The 17,413-nt window shown below is 42.0% G+C and overlaps 1 pseudogene; it reads left to right on the top strand.

Moving 5' to 3' along the window:
• Positions 1–4,979: 4,979 nt before the first annotated feature.
• LOC123798300 (tissue alpha-L-fucosidase pseudogene) lies at positions 4,980–6,142 on the top strand (annotated as a pseudogene).
• The last annotated feature ends 11,271 nt before the right edge of the window (positions 6,143–17,413 follow it).

The raw sequence follows: 17,413 nt of genomic DNA, 5'->3' as shown, positions 1-17,413 counted from the left end.
TTACATTTCTGATGTCACAGTTTACTTCTTTTTATATTGTGTGTTCACTACCAAATCATTGTAGCTATAGTTATTTTTAATACTCTTGTCCTCTAAGAAAATTTCTGACAGAGGTCTTTGCTTTTGATTTTCTGGAGCACACACACTGTGTCTAGAACAATAACAACAGAAGAACTGTGGTATCTGGGCCACAGTGTATGTGCCACAGACTTCTGCTGAATCTCTGAATTTCCTAGATTGCTTTTATTCTTTGGGTCATCTTAGCATTAAAATATGAGGACAGACTGCATCAGAAAGGCTAGCAGAGCCTACGGGAAAGGAACACCTAAATGGATGTGGGTATTCCAGATCCTAGTCTTGTCGTGTGACCCTGGGCAAGTCACTTTGCTTCTGTGTACCTTCGTTTTTTCAGTCTGTAAAATTATAAGAACGTTTGTTTGCCCAGCTCTCAGAGTCTGATTGTGAAAGAAAAACTAGATCATCTAAAGCATTAGTTTCTTTTGTTATTAAATCATAATGCATTTAATTGAAACTCTGATTTGTTCCTGAAAGGATTGCAGTTGCATTTAGAAAAGTTAAAATACAAACTTAAGATATGTCCATGACAGGGGTGCCTGGGTGGCTCAGTGTGTTAAGCATCTAACTCTTGGTTTTAGCTCCCGTCGTGATCTCCCGGTGGTGAGATCCAGCCCTGCCTCCATCTGTGGCTCCGCTCGGTGCTTAGCGTGGAGTTGGCTTCAGATTCTCTCCCCCTTTGCCCTGCCCCCTCTGTTCCTTCCCACCCCTGCTCATGCATGCTTTCTCTCTCTCTAAAAATAAATAAATAAAATATTTAAAAAAAAGATATGACCATGACTACAACTAATACTTCCCAATATATCCCAGCAAATATGATGACCCACAAACGTAATTTTTCCTTCTTTTTTTTTTTTGAGGGGCACAAATTTATTAGTATTATTTCAGTTTCAAATTTCAAAATCCATGTATAATTTTGTCCATATAGAAAAGTCTTTTCAAATGAATTTTAAGAACCTTGTCTGTCATTAGTTTCTGTAATTATGTGACTTAATGTAACCAAGGAAATATTTCCTTATTTTCTTTTGAAGAAACCTCTTTTTAAAAATATTTATTTATCTATCTATCTATCTATCTATCTATCTATCTATCTATCTATTTATTTATTGTGATTGAGTGGGAGGGAGGGGTAGAGGAAGAGGGAGAAAAGCAGACTCCCCACTGAGCACAGAGCCCAGCTCAGGGCTCGATCCCATGACCCTGAGACCACAACCTGAGCCAAAATCAAGAGTCAGATGCTTAACCAACTGAGTCACCCAAGCCCCCCTCAAAATCTCATTTTTCAAAGGAAATCTAGCTCATGTCCCAACTACTCTGTCTTCCTGATAACATTCTTAATGGGACACATTCTACTTTGACATGCATTTAACAAATAACTGAGTGACCGGAGTGCTTGAACCACGTGGTGGAGCTAGAAGTAGCAAGAGGAGTGTTTGGATGTGAAATTGCCATAATTTGGTGATGGGTTGGATTTGGGAAAGTAAGAGAGAATAAGGTGTCAAAAGATGACTCCCAGACTTATACAGACATTGATAGAAGAAAGATTTGGAGGAATAATTGGGAATTCAGTTTGGGATATGTTAAATCCAGGAAAAGACCATAAAGGTAGCTGTGATGGTAAAAGACCACTTAGCTTAAAGGCAAAGAACTTCAGTTAAGGTCCTGGCTCTGCTCCAATATGTATGACCATGGGGACAAAGACTTATTCTTCCTGAGTTTTGTTGTCCTTATCTATAAAGTGGACATATTAATATCTTTCTCATTATTTGTTGGGAAGGTAAAATGGCAGTTTTTTTAAATGCTTTATTTTTTTAAGTAATCTTTACACCCAATGCAGGACTTGAACTCATGGCCCACGATTAAGAGTCACTTGTTCACCACCTGAACCAACCAGGCACCCCAACAATTTTTTGAAGGCATTTTATTAGGAACCACCCTACTTCTTGTTACTACAGAGACATAAGAAATAACACAAAGACACAAGTGGGGACATCCACTCCTGGAAACATCCCCACTACGTAACAGATACCCTTTTCTTCTTGTCTTTTCACTAATTCACCTTGTGTCTTTCACCGAGTTGCCTTCAAGGCTCACTCTTTCTCTTCTCTACTTTCAGGAGGATGCCTACACCCATGACCTCATCTTGAAGGGCACAAAGAGTTAATGTGGAGAAGAGTCTCTTGAGATCCATGGTTAATTAGGGGCAGGAATCATGGCTCTGGAATGTTATGGGCTTCCAATGAATATTAATTGATTGGGCTTTAGCATTACCATTTAGGCTTTAAACTGGTGGCAAGAAGAGATTTTAGTCAGTTGGGAGGAAAGATCTCCATGCCTGCTCATGTGGTTTGGGAACATCCATTAACCCCACAAAATGGAGCCTCGCATTGTTCCCAGAACCCAAGGAAAGACAAAGGCCATGGAAACATGAGGGAGAAGCTTATGTTTCCCCTACTTAGATTTCCTTAGGGTGAACTCGTTGATCCCTCCCTACAAGGATGTACAGAAAATCCATGTGTGATTAAGTTATTTTGACCACTCCAAAGCCAAGTAGGGAATTTGGCTGCCGACAGCAGTGAGGTAGGTTTGGATGTGGCAGAGACCACAGGAGAGGGCAGAATACATCTGCCCTGACACCAAGTCTAAGAAGGCTCATTCTTCAAGGGCAAATAGATTCTGTTTGTAAAATACAGACTTTGTAAAATTGGAACATTTATTAAACCTCGATACGGGGCAAGGAGTACAGAAATATCTGAACTGTGCCTCAGTCTACAACCTATCTGGGGGGAGAAAACTAGTAAATGAAAGACTTAGTACTAGATAACCTTTCTGTACTGTGAAGCAAGTTTTGTTGTGTTGTTGTCCTTGCCTTTGTGAATCTGTTTCCTGCCCGAGAATTTCCAAGTGCAACAACAACAAAATAAAACCGTAGTTCAAACTATCCCCATATTTTCCAAGATTGAATGCTGTTTCTGTGTTAAAATTTTTTTTCCAGCTGAGCTCTATGACCAGTATCTGAACACGAAACTCTTATTTCCTGGGGGTTATTTTTCTATTCTTCAATAAGTGTCTCTAGTATAATTTGGCATGATGTCTTGAAATACCTGAATGAGGGGTCAGTCATTAGCAAATTCTCAGGGCCATATAAGGAATCACTGTAAACAGTTTGATGCCACGGTTCCCAGTGTACACGTGCTATGTGTCACTGCACAGAGAGGAACCACTTGTCATCAAGTACACGTAGGACAGTAGCTGCACCACAGTAAGTCCCATGTAAGTCCTGACGGCTGCTGCTTCTATGACCACCATTACGACGCCGTTACTGTTGGAAAGACTAAGGGTTGTACTGTGACCAGGGGTCAGCTGGGCTGGTTTCATGAGATCTACTAACCCCCGGTGTGGACTTAACACCTGTGCAGATTACATGTTTGCTTCTCACCTACGAGTGACCCTTTGACTCTTTGGGAAGACGATCTTTCTAGGTCCACATTTGGCCATTGGCTGCCTCTTGGGAACTATCAGAGTGTCAAGCGGAAGCTTTGGGATGTGGCATGTGTGGGGGCCATTCTCTAAGGCAGTGCTTTTCAAATTATGTATAGTGAAAGACAAGTTTTTTTTTTTTTTATTTCCAATCTGTCACAGGCTGATATTTTGGAAGGGGCAATAAAAATAACTTAAAATGGAATAAAAAACCAATACACACAAAATTCAAGTCCCATTTTTTATTAGATTCAACAGACATAAACTTATCCTGCCAAATGGCTCTCAGCATTTTAAATGCTTTCTCTCGATTCTGTGCTTGTCTCATCTCTGAACAGTAACCAAGATTACAACAGCAGGCCCTGTTTTGAATAGCAATGTCATAAAGGACAGTGAGGAACCCCCAAAGGCCTGTCATTTTCAGGCTGGTCTCCTTTCATGGAGCTCCGAGGGCTCTCACCGCAGCAGAGGACGCTACAGGTCAGTAGGCCTTAGGCTTCAGCTTCACCGGTGCGAAGCTGGTGTGGAGAAGGTGACTGAGAGGCCGTTAGGGGAAGCTGGGTTCTGCTGGGTGCTGGCCATTCTCTCAGCAGGGGATTTATGCGCAGCTAAGCGGTGGGCTGTTTAATGTAGATGCACAGGTGTGGAAACAGTTTGTGATAGGCAGGTTTATGGCATATAAACACATTGTATGATATACTGTAATCAACTATATAAACAACTTTAAAATTGTCTATACTTCGTATTTCTAGCATTTGGTTTTGTTAATCATATGTCTTCCTGACAGCAATTAAATAACCTTGAGAGAAAATGTACACCTGCTGTCTCCCCTGGGGAAACTACATCTCTTTTGTGAATGACATAAGTTCTCTATAAAGCATAACTGAAGATAGAATTGAATTTGGAGATATGTCTCCTTTTTCTCCTGTTTTATTTCTAGTTGAAGTGGAGGGCATGGTTTAATAGAGCTGGTCTTTTTCTGGATCCGTATTCTAAGATTCTACTTAAACCAAAACATTTTGCTGAGGGGCTAATTAGAGACGAGAGCTAAATGAGGTTGAGATGAGTACGGCAGCGAGGAGGTCCCACATTTGCCTCCTTGGCCTGCACTCCCGCTCTTCCCAACCTCTCTACCCCAAGGCTCTCCATTCTTCCAGATTTCCTACTAGGAACACCATACTGATCCTGTTTCCCTTTGAACAAAACAGAACATAACAAAGCATTTGCTTCTCTTGGGTCAGGTTCCATACGAGGTTCACTCATTAGGATTGATGAATTAAAAGTCTCTCCTAATTGACAGGTGTTGAGGCCAGGGGGGTCCGGGGATTCCGTGTGGGCCGGGAAACACTACAGCCTGAAGTGGCCGAGTCTTTACTCTGGATCGGTTGCGCAAGGCAGTTTTAGGGGGGTTAGTGCCCCAGGGGATGTTCTCAAAGCTGGCCTGGGGTGGTGAGTGGTATGCATGCACTGGATGGGCGAGGAGCCGCCCCAGGACTAGAGGGTCAGGCATGACAACTACCAGGCTGGCTGTAGCTACTCCAACTTGGGGCCACAGTTCCCCTTATAACTCTTCTACCCCCACAAGTGGGCTGAACTCGTCCAGGCCATGGAGCCAGTACGTAGTCAAGACCACAAAGTATCACAAAGCCTTCACCAACTGAACAAGTCCTAGTCTTGGAGCCAGAACTCTGAGGACCTGGGACCCCATCCCCATCGTGTTCTACTGAGTTGATGAGTTGGGAACAGCAGTCCGGAAGAGGAATGTATGCTATAGAGTCTTTCACTTACTCTTAGAATGGCTCCATGCAGTATCTACTCGATAAGAAAAATGGCTTCAAAACACAGCATTTTGTCAGTGTGAAAACAATGCCAGAGCTATTTGACCTTGTTAACAGGGGCCTGACCTGCTGATCTGATGGAGAATGAGAATGTCCTGATACTTATTGGAACTCTACAAATATTCTTTCTTGGTGCTTCAGTGATAGCTCCGTCAAGGACGAAGGGAAATGACCTATGGGGTTGAAAATATTCCTGTTACCATGGATGATACTACAACTGTCAAGACAAATTCAAGCCAGGGAGGTCACTAGATCACAAGTGAAAGATATGCACCACCATCTGCAAGGCATCCTGGGATTATCATTGTGACAGGGCCTTGCCTGACATTGCAGGTGAATCTGAAAAAATTTCAGAAATGGTTTAGACAGTAGTTTTGGGAGGCAACTATCTTCTCAATGTTGAACCAACTAAAGATGGACCAATTGTTTCCACCTTCTAAGAAAGGCTTCTTGCTGCTGGGAAGTGGTTGAGCATCAATGGGGAGGATTTCTCTGCACCTAAACCATGGAGGGTGCAAAGGGAAAAGAACACAGTGTCTATGGTATACCTCAAAAGGATCAGCTATGTATGCCATTTTACTGCACTGGTCAAAAAATGGAGTCTTAACCCTTCAATCCACCATAACTATCTTGACTACAAAGGTAAGGATGCTGGTAATCCAAGAAGATTAGGGTCGTCCACAGATCTGGATAAAGTTTTCCTCATTTTTCTGACCTCACCATCTGCTCTCCCAATTGAGTTTGCTTAGACTGTGAAGCTGATCATTGAAGTTCAAGAGGAAAAGGACACTGCCTGGTGTTTGCTGTTTTGATTTTCCTTGTATAGTACCATCATTGTAATAAACTAACTTCTCTTCCCTACCCAGAGATGGCTTTTCCAACACATTTTAATCAAAGGAACTGAGAGCATTACACCAATGTCTCAATGAACCAAGGATCTGAGCACCACTGATAGTACACCTCACTCTGGGTAGCAAAAGAAAGGACTGAGCAATTAAGCTCTGAGTTCATCCATTCCTACGTTTGGAAATTATCTTCAATGGAAACTTCCCTCTGTTCTGTTTGATTAGCTTACTTGCTTACTCTATGACTTTAGTTCGAGAATAAGCCAAGTCACCCCGGTGCTTAAGGGAGAGGGGTAGAAAGTTGGGCAAGCTCAACCATATGCTATTTATTTAGTGTCAATTTTCACCAACCTCTTACCCCCCATCCCAAGTGCGGGAGAGCCTAGAGGGGAGGGAAAAGGCTTCTAGGCTGCTAATGTTCCATCTTCGGAAGTTTCTGAAGAAAACTAGTAGCTCTGAATTTCAGTCTGTTTACAGCGATCTTATTTTTAAAAATGGATGTGAATCTAGCCTGCCTTGGGTATGATCATATTAAAATATGATCAAATAAATACATTTTTATGTCAAAAAATATATATCTCCCTATCATCTCTCTTTCTCCTTTTTCCCCCCTTGCAATTTTTATTGTTGTTATTGTTGAAGAAACTGACTGTTTGTCTTGGAGTTTCCAACAGTTTGGATTTTGCTGACTATGTCCCTATTTATTGTATTACTCTGTCATCGTAAGCTCTAAATTGGCAGTTAGATCTAGAGGCTTGATAAGATTCAGGTTCAATTATTTTGTCGAGGATATTTCTTATACAGTGTTTTGTACTTCTATTAGGAGGTACATAATGTCTGATTGTCTCTCTTTGGTGATCTGAGCAGCCATTGGTGGTCATTGCTCAGATCCACTAATTCATTAGGAGGTCACAAAATGGTGATATCCTGATTCTATTAGTCTTTATTCATTTGTTAGCTGGAAAACTTCTATAAAGAGAAAATTCCCCTTGACTCTCTGGTTACTCTGAGACCAGGTATTTTTGTTAGTTTTGTTTTGGTTTTAGCACTATGAATTTGTTCCCTAGCATCCTGTAAAGGGGAGTCTAATTTTTTGCTATCATACTGAACTTACGAATTTGAATATACTTGTTATGTTTCAACCCATTGTATTTATCAGCCTACTGACGCTCCACTCTTTGACCGGCTGGATCCTCTCTAAGCTGGTACTCAAATCCTTTGGGCAGAACCCCAGTAGTTTTTCATAGCTTCCTTGCTTTCTCGTGTGACAGCATATTCCAGACTCACTTAATGAACTTCCTGGAAGTTCGTTAGTCCTGGAATCAGCCATCTTTCCAAGCGGCTTGGTTCCTTTGGTGGGGAATAGTATTTAGAGACACAATTAAGGTTCCGGGGTGCTCACTGCCATTGGGTTAGCCATCATTTAGAGGCCTTTCTAGTGGGCAGAACTAGAAAATGAGTCCTTTTTAAACATAAAACACATTATGAATCAGAATTGCTACCTCAGATTTATTTGCAGAACTAGAGAATTTTCACTTAATCTGATTGATCTTACATTTGTGTCTGCTCTCACCCAAGCTGAAAGTCCCAGTTCTCAATGACACCAATATATAAACATTTTTGCTTTCTCTCAGACTTCAAACACAATAGTTTCAGAACACCCCCAATACCAAAACAACCACAATATGATTACTGAATCAATAGTAAATCTGGGTGAATTACTCTACAACCTAGCAGGGGGATAAAGCTAAATTATAACTTAAAACTTAAAAGTAATAAGTAAAATGACTGACACATATGATTACATGAAAACAAATGTTTTACATGTAATACACATGAGTTATATCAGGCCCATTTTGCAGATGAGAAAACTGAGACTCAGAGAAATTAAATATCTTGCCAAAGTTTACAGTTAGTAAATGGCAGAGATGGGATTTGAACATAAGAAAATTCTAACTCATTGCACACTGAGCCACCTAGATTTCCATTCACTCTAAGCACATTCAGATAATCAGAAAATAAACATTTTCCAGACCCCACTCATAATTGGGAAATAAAATCTTATTCATACTGCTAGGCCAGTATTATTATTATTATTATTATTATTATTATTATTATTATTATTAGTTTGATACAGACTGCATGTTGAGTTGTAGAAGAGCTTTAAAAGGCACAGGAGTCTTGGGAAAGAGACTTCAGTGTATTTTAAGTGTAAAACATGAATATAGTGTGACTCTGAGCATGGAAATTTATATCTCTTAGTTTTTATTCTGGGCCAGGACTCTGTTACATTCCTGTAGCCTCTTCTTCCTCGTATCCCCGTACTGCGAAACATCGTCTCAACCTTCAGAATCGTGCTTTAAATATAAGAAAATTGAAAGAAACGTCAGGTCTTTTTGTTTATTATGAGCAAAGACAGTGGCCTGACTAATTTTTTTAATGGGAACAGTGCAAACTGCTTATTGGGCTTACAAAGATAGAAGGTGTGGACAAATCCAGAGTTTCACTTCTTGGTCGGTACTTGATGCTTGTGCAAGCTAAGCAGTTAGTGACAACCTTTATTCCTGTCCTTCCCAGCTTTTAATTTGTTCACATTTTAATTATTCATTTCTTTCCAGTGCATCTCATGCCTAGCCAACAAACACTGAATTTCGCTTTCTGTTTCTTCAAGAAAACTTTTACAGCCAATTATGCTCTCTCTCAGTCAGGAGCATGGCTCTTTATAGGGGTTTATGAGAGCAATGACATTCATCTGTTCATGTCATAAAGATGTATGAAGCACTGATTCATGTGCCAGGCACTGTTCTAGGTGTTGGAGATACAGGGAGGTTAAGGTAGACAACCTTTTGCTCTTAAGGATCTTATCTTCTTAGGAGGAGACAGAGGAAAAGCAGTGAACAACTAAAAGCCAGATAATGTCAGAGAGAGACTTATTATAGTGATGTGGTAGGGACTGGGGCAGGGAACTTCCTCAGCTTGGATGGTCAGAGAAGTCCCTAAGATTTTTTTTTTAAGGTTTTATTTTTAAATAATCTCTCCACCCAGCGTGAGGCTCAGACTCACAACCCCAAGATCAAGAGTCGCTCGCTCCACTGACTGAGCCAGCCAGGCACCCTGTCCCTAGGATTTGAGCTACATGAAGACTCAGGCAGAGAGATGTCAAGGCAGAAGGAACACGTGCAAAGGCACTGAGGCAGGAATGCATTTGGTGTGTCTAAAGAAGAGGAAGAGCACAAGAGCTGGAGGGCAGTGAACTACACTGAATGGTGACTGAACCTCCAAGTATTTAAGAATTTGCTTGTTAGTTTGCTCATTTACACCCTACCTTGGTCCAAAAATGATTTAAAATAGCTATTTGAATGTTGCTGTTCTTTAGATACCTATAGATTTGAGAAACATAAAAATGAGTCCCTTAGCAGGAAAAGTCCAACAAATAGATCTGCAGTGGGGCATAAGGACCATCAGTGCAAGATGTTTAATTTTTTTAAAAGCTCACACACCTTGAAATGTCATTTAAAAAATTATTTTCAAAGAAAATTGTTGCACTGAATTTAGTTTCGGATCAACAGACCCATTAAATTCTCTAATTAATCATGGCACATGCTATTTACCAAACTCCTGTAAAAACAAATTTCTTTTGTACACATTACAAAGAAATGTTACATAAAATTAAGCACCAAGTAATGACTTTAATTTGCGGTTAGTTAATAATACACAGATGATCACGCGGCTGTAAGGGAAGCCACTTGGGACATTAACAGATATGCTGGCACAGAGGAATTAGAAACAGGCCGACTGAGCTCTGGGTGGGGAATAAAGAAGATTCAAGAGTAAATGGACATTAGATGTTTTGACTTTTGGTAATGTGCAGAGACCCACTGAAGGCCTTTGCCCAGAGAAGCCTGTCTAAATGACTTTTAGGTTTCTTCATGGGTTTCTAAATTTATTTTTACCTCTTGCCCAGCCAAAAGGTTTTAGAAAATTTAATGGAATTTTCATTTCACATGAGCTTGGCTGAATGGCCTTGACTAAAAAGTTCTTTTTTTCAGCTTTGTGAGAAACTATAATTGTTTCAAGTTCTATGAGCCACTTTAGTAGACTAATTTCTTGGCACTTAATGATTCCAAGCTAAGACGCTCAGACTTTACATTTTTGGAAATAAATATAAAATAGAGTCAAGTCTTAATATCTGAAGTAAATCAGTGTTACATTTCTCTGAGGTCTATAGGCTACACAAGCAATCATACAGACAGACACACAACAATGAAAATTCTCTATCTCATGTTGTAGCAGATGGGATGGAAAACCAATGGCCCAGAGGATTTGTGATGAAAATTTGTCTAAACCTTCTAGAAAGGAAGAATGGAAAGTTATCAGGGGACTGAAAATGGCTCGCCTTCCTCTTACAGAACAACGTTCCTGATATTTTCTCAATTTCACTGCTCCTATCTGAAAGCCATCTGAAAGGGATTTGCATAGTGAAGGATTCGTGGTGTCCAGTCTTGAGAGAGGATTTCAATGTCCTGAGAAGCAGAGACTCCTAAAGGTCACTCAGGGCTCCCACCGATTCACAGTGCGACTCTTTCTTGTCACTTCATCTGTCCATGTGCCTCCTTTGCTTGGCATGTGTAATGGGTATCGAGGAACTATTCACTTCATGGTGGTGTTTCAGCTTTCTAAACAGGTGACAAACAGCCCCGTTATCTAGGTTGGGGATGCTATCGGTCCCACGTTGCTTCTCCTCAGGCGCCTACGGCTGGTCCCTGTTTCCCAAAGGCACTGGGTTAAGTCATTCTTATCATCCTTACTGATTACGGACCAGACTGCGAAGGAGGAGGTCTCTTTGACTTGATCCCAAATTGTGGCTCACCATAATCCTCGACAGGCTTTGGGGCAATAAGATGATGTAGTGACACAAACAGGCATGCACCCCATTACAAAACTAATGATGAGCTGAAAATAAAAAGGAAATTTAAAGAAGGGAAGCTTTAGAAAGGGATTAATCAACAACTCCAAGGCAGTATCCTGCTGGGCTCGTGTTTTCTGCAAATATTGACTCTGAAAGATTAAACATGTGACTAACCACTATGTCATTGCCCCTGTGGGAGAGACTTGCACGGGACTAGACCAAAGGCAGCGCAGGACAATAGAGGTGGGGGTGGGGGGGGCCAGGATAGTGCTGTAACTTTCCTGCCCTGCAGGGAGGGGCAGGTGCTATGCGTGTGGCTGCCATTTCTGCGTGTTTAACTTCTGCTGCATCACCAGCGATAGGAGCGTGGTCTGTCACACACATGCTGTAAATACACACACACACACACACATGTTGTTTGGGCTGGAAGAAGAAAAGGGCATTAGCAAAGGATCTCTGTTTCTTCTTCTTTTGAGTTTGCAAAGCCATCCCAGACTTCCCCAGAAGTAATCTGAGACATGGAAAGAAGTCTGTTCAGATGGCAGGAGAGCTGGAAATGGGGTGAGATTGGAAGAAAGAAAGTATACGGAAGGTTCCGGAGCCTAGGCAACTCCAACAGCATGGAATACAAGTCAGAGAAAAAGGAGTGATTTCTTTAAAGACCAGGCTGCCTTGGTTCTGGAAACCCGGGTCCCTCACTGGGCAAGTCCTGACTGTTTCAAACAGGATCAGCTGGGAGCTGACCAAGAAGCCAATTGGTAGTGCTTTGTTGTGAAATATTTGTACAGTATGAGACATGTATTCTTTCACGTAAACCTCCTAGAGCAGACTGTCTCAGGCTTGACTCCATCCTGATGGCATGTTTATTGGTCCTATAATCTGGATTTGGTATGTGGTGGGTTCGACGATGGGTCAGCAAATACTCCCACCTCCAACGCCTGCCCCTCCGAGGTACCTTCATGGGGGAGTGTACTTTCCTACTCCCCCGATGTGGCGCGTGGCTGGGTGACTTGTCTTGCCCCATGGACTATTAGCAGACACGAGACCAGCAGAGATGGAAAATATGCTCACGCACTAGGTCTTCTGCTCCAAGAAGAAAATACCGAAGCTCATCTGGTGGTCTAAAGAGGATGAGAAAAACATGTAGAGCTGATCTGGACCCAGTCTGTGGCTTGAAATCAAGGCCAGCTGAAGCGAGCCCGGATCAGCCAAATCCCAGCTTTTGAGTGAGAATGCGATGATGGTTCTTTCCAGCTGCCGAGATCGGGGGTAGGTAGCCGTATAACATGACCGTGTTGTAAGAACTGCTGACCGAGCAAGGAAAAAAGGCAAGGGATGGGCCTTGTACAGGGATTACAGGGCACAGCGAGTGAGCAGAATGCTGGGGTCCCCAGTGGGTGTGCCTAGAGCCGTCGGTGGCGGGCGCTCCCAGGCGGAGCGCACGCTGGGTGCAGAGCGGCACGATGCCGTGCTGAGCACGATCGGGGCAGCATTGGGCTGCCGCTCTCTCTGGCAGCACCGGGGGTGCCGGAACTGCTCTGAGGCACAGGGACTACATCACCCTCGTGACCCCAAGAGTGGGTCCCTGAAGGACAGCATCGTTCCACGCGGAAATCAGGAGAAACTTGGTGCTGATTTGTGCCATAGTTGCTCACGGTATAAACAGAAGCCGCCAGGGCTGTCCACTCAGCGCTTCTTCCCGACCACAGAAAAAAAAAAGTTTCTCTTTTATAAAGAAAGCTGGAAGAAGGGCATTTGTAGTGCAGGTTGCGGTTCTTTATGACATAAATGGCTCAGCCCAAGGGAATGGAAATGGATGAAGCATAGGCAGTCAGATAATGAATGGAGTTTGGGCAAAAAACTGTAAAAGAAACTGCTTGATTTTATTTTTCTGTCCATAATGATGTTTGTTTTTACAGTGGTCAGCGGTGCTCTTCTCACTGACATTGAGCATTTGCGGAAAGAGAGCAGTCAGACCTCTGTGATATCAAAGTGGGTATAATAAGATTTAGTATAATGAATTTATTTGCAAAATAAAATTTCAATTAGATACTAATTGTATGAATTTCTAGGACCACCATTTATTAGATGAGGGAAGTCAAACTACCACATTTGCTGGTCCCCTGGTAGAACTGAGGAGATACTTTCATCCTCAAGGAGAGTATGTTGGCCAGATTATTAATGGAGAGGGAAGAGAAGACAGATCGAGTGGCAGACAATCCTGTCTAGCCTCAGTCTTTCACTTGCAGACATACACAGACATACAGTTATTTGCACTGGCTGTGCTGGAAAAGGTTACAGGTGTACTGTGAACGAGTAAACCCTCAGTGCCTGAGGCCTGGGGTAACTGAGGTCCCGAGCTGGTCATCAGTCCGGGACTCGTCAAGAACAGCCTGGGGGCTCTGTTCGGCCTGCCCCATATTCCCTACCGATGGCTAAGACCATGAGTTTCTCTGCAATGCACTGAGCCCTGCCAAGAAGGTGCCCTTGGCTGTCTACCTCACTGCACAGCACTCTGCTGCCTACTGTGAGCAAAAGGGCTGCAGAGATGCCCGAGACCTCCTGTTGCAGGGGCCCATGGAACGGGAGTGTGAAGTGCGGTCCAATTTTGGGTGGAGAGTGGGAGATGGGGAGGCCAGGTGGGACTCCTGCAAGGCATAGCTCAGAAGGTAGCCCTGCACCTCTTTCTTCGCATATCCTGGTTACTTACGTGCATTTGCACAGGTGTGCCCTTTCAGTGGAGTCCACACAAGTGGCTGGGCAAGGGCTCGAGCACTGTGTGCACATTCTGCACGTTCAAGCACTTTCTTTTCAAATACTTGGAACGGAAAAGTTTGACTGGATTTGAAATTCATTTCCGTTATCACAAGAAATTTCAACATCTACGTCGGTCAAAGAAAATAAAAAAGAAGAACTCTTACATTCTTTAAAGATAATTTCAACTGTTGTAAATTTTTGAATGGCTGTAAAAAATGGCTTTAAATTTTTTATCACCTACTTGTGTGAACAAAGTTTCTCATCAATGGTGACTATCAAGAATTTGAAGAGATCATTAAAAAGACTTGATCAGGACTTGCTTGTAGCCATTTCAAACATAAAACTTGGTATAAAACAGTTATGTGCATGGAAGCAAGCTCAACTTTCCTATTAACATTTTTGGAAAAGATTTTATTTTGAGATTTTATATGAATTTAGTATTTAATATCCATCTTGAATGCTCCATATTTTATTTTTAGTATCATAATAATAAAATATTTTTTAAAATATAGTCAGTGTTTCACCTAGCCTGTATAGGTGTCCTCAAGTCCCCGCCCCCAGTTCATTCCAGTGCAGTGTACAAATCTTACCATGTCTTAGTTTCAAGTAGACATCAGAACATTGGACATTAATGCTCGTTTGCTGCTTTCTTTCACCAAATCACAGGAACAACTTGGGCCTCAGTTCCCTTATCTGTAAAATGACTGGATTGGATGAAATTATTTCTAAGGTTTACTCCAATTGCCAATTGCCGAGTTATTTTTAACCATCTATTTACTTCTAGGGTCGTGTCTAGGCTTTATTTCTCATTAGGATACATCTTAGTAATTGATCAGTGGTTTTTCAGTAACTTCAGTACCAAATGGTCTTGCTACAAACCAAAGGAATTTGTATGTGTTACACAGATAATGGAATTGGGTATGAGCTTGTGACCAAAGCATTTATTGCCAAGGAAAACTGAGCTAGTGCCTTGACTCCAAAGAACTCAAGGTGCTAAACTAATGCCACAAGCCTATTTGTTCAAGTTAAAATTTCCACAAGCATTTGCCTTGTTCCTTGAAGTGTAGAAACACAGAGCAATTTGAAGGAAGCCATGACATGACATGACATGACATGAACACAAGCTCCGTTCGTGTTCAAAAGGTACTGCTGATATGGGCTGTGCCCATGTCAATCACTTTTACATCCCAGCAGTGCTGCCCATTCACTTCTAAGCCATCTCTTTCCACCTTTGGAAAAAACTGTCTTAGATTGAGAGTGAGGCTGAGGGTCTGAAAGACAGTCACTACTTTTCATCATCTTGCTTTGAGCTATAATTCTACCTTACTTGCCTTCTCCTCCCCAGTCTCCTGCCCCTTTATGAACAGACATAGATAATAATAATAACAACAACAACAAAATAAAATAAATGAGCCAGATACATTCAGCATTCAAAACCAGGTAAAAACCCTACTGTATACCTTAAAATTGATATAGTTTAGGAAGAGGTCTGGAAAAGTTCATTGCTGGATATCAGAAAACTTTGAAGCGTTAAAGCATCCATTTCAAAGGAAAGGACTCAAAGAATAATTGAGCACGTGTGATCTGATCGCACATGGACAGCTTTGCACAGACCATTGACTATGTCAGTGCATGACCCTAAATGCTCATAGGCACTCCTAGAATTAGAAATATGTGCAGCCTGGAGAAGTCTGAGTAAGAGAGAAAGTAGCAGGCATGTCTCATGATGCCTCATACCCCCCTCTGAGATGTGTAGCCAGTCTTTCAGGGAAGATCGAACATCAAAAGCTATGGAAGAAACGACCTAACATTGTCAGCTCATTTGTTCTGTGGGTTAGTGTCAACGTCACACAAAACAGGCACTCTCCAGTGGGAGCAGGAGTTCAGGGTTTGGTCTTTGGGTGAAGAAGATAAAGCAAAAGTCAGGAATTAGTGAGGCCTTAAAAACAATGGGGTCTCTTGGGTTCCGGCAGGAACTCAGGTTGCATAAATGGAACATTTAGTAAAGATGAAAGCTACCATAGAACACTGTCTGTAAAATTCAAGAGCCTATATTGTAAAGCCATAGGAAGGAAATACCATTTATTAAGCACATATGTAGGGCACTGTGGTAGGTGCTTTCACATCCTTTGAGCTAAGTATAACCATAGTACCATTCCCTTTCTAATTGGTGAGGAAATCAGGACTAATGGAAAGGTAACAACATTTGTTACAAAATTCGTTGTTGACTGTAGACATACATGTGATGGGTGGGTCTGTTTCTTGGCCTAATTGAGGGGATATTCTCAACCCTCACAGTATCTTCTCTGTTGGTTACATGGAATACCAATACAGTTACAGCTATGTTCCTTAAAATCTTGAGGATTTTTGTCCTAATATTTCTGATCTAAATTCAGTCACCCAAGTATGAGGCACTTTAAATGTATCCCAGGCATTTATCTGAAAGGAAAATATTTCTTAATGAGTTCTACCAGAAAGCCAAGATCAATTTTCTATAGGGTTGGGGGAACCTCAGTGATGGGGGTATCTCCTCTGTGTTCCGGAGCTGCTCGGGGGGCCACACTGCTACAATACTTATTTTCCTACACTTTTTGGCTGCATACTCCTTGACTGACTCTTCATATGACAATTTTGTAATATTTACTATAGGAGGAATAGAAAGATAATTCAGTCTTTCCTCTAACAAGAGTGATCAAAACCTGAATGTTTTTTTATTGATAGGTTAGAGAAGTTACTTTGAGCTTCAAAACTTACTACTATAAATTCTCTATCTGTGAATTTCTACTGTAATTACATTCCAAGAACAAGGTAATGCTCCAAAGAGAAAGCAAGTTCCTGAAAACGAGCATCCTATTTCATAATGTGGCCAGAGCGGACCAGAGGCGGAGTCACAGTATAGCTGGAGAAGCTGAAAATTCCAGGTCTTTTCCAAGGCACAGGTGCTGCCTGCAGGAGAAAACAGTCACCTGGGCCAGGAGACAAAGAGCGTTGCCTCAGCTGGGGGGCATCACTGCTCTTGCCTGTGGTTGTCCTGGGGCTGCTGGCAGGGCTGGCACACTGGGCATAATCTCTCCATCCACCTGGTCCCTAATGACAACTTCCGGTTGAAGTTGATGCTTCCTTGAGCTTCCTGGCGCAGCTTTGCCACTCTGACCTGGTCTTTATGGCCACCTGGCATCCGACCTCTAATCGCGGGTGAGGCCTGATGAGGAAGAGGGAGGTGAGGACTCGGAACTGGAAAGTGGGGAAAGGGACATCCTGGCTTGATCAAGTCTCTAAAAGCTGTGGCCTCAGGTAAGAAACATCTCCCAAGCCCAAAACTGCTGAGGAATTTACAGACATGGCATTGCCATAAAAGACTGAAGCAGAGAGTCACTTTTTAAAACCATCAATAACAAACACATTTTGATCAATCGTGCTGGAGGAAAGACTGAATTACTTGTCTGTCCTTTTTCTAGGAAATATTACAAAATCGTTATAGAAAGAGGCAAAGAGTATAAAGGCAAGAA

Source organism: Ursus americanus, chromosome 1, assembly GCF_024610735.1.
Source record: "Ursus americanus isolate L20-20 chromosome 1, mUrsAme1.1.p, whole genome shotgun sequence".
Lineage (NCBI taxonomy): Eukaryota > Metazoa > Chordata > Mammalia > Carnivora > Ursidae > Ursus > Ursus americanus.
Note: the sequence above shows the minus strand (reverse complement) of the source record. Positions and strands in the feature narration are given on the sequence as shown.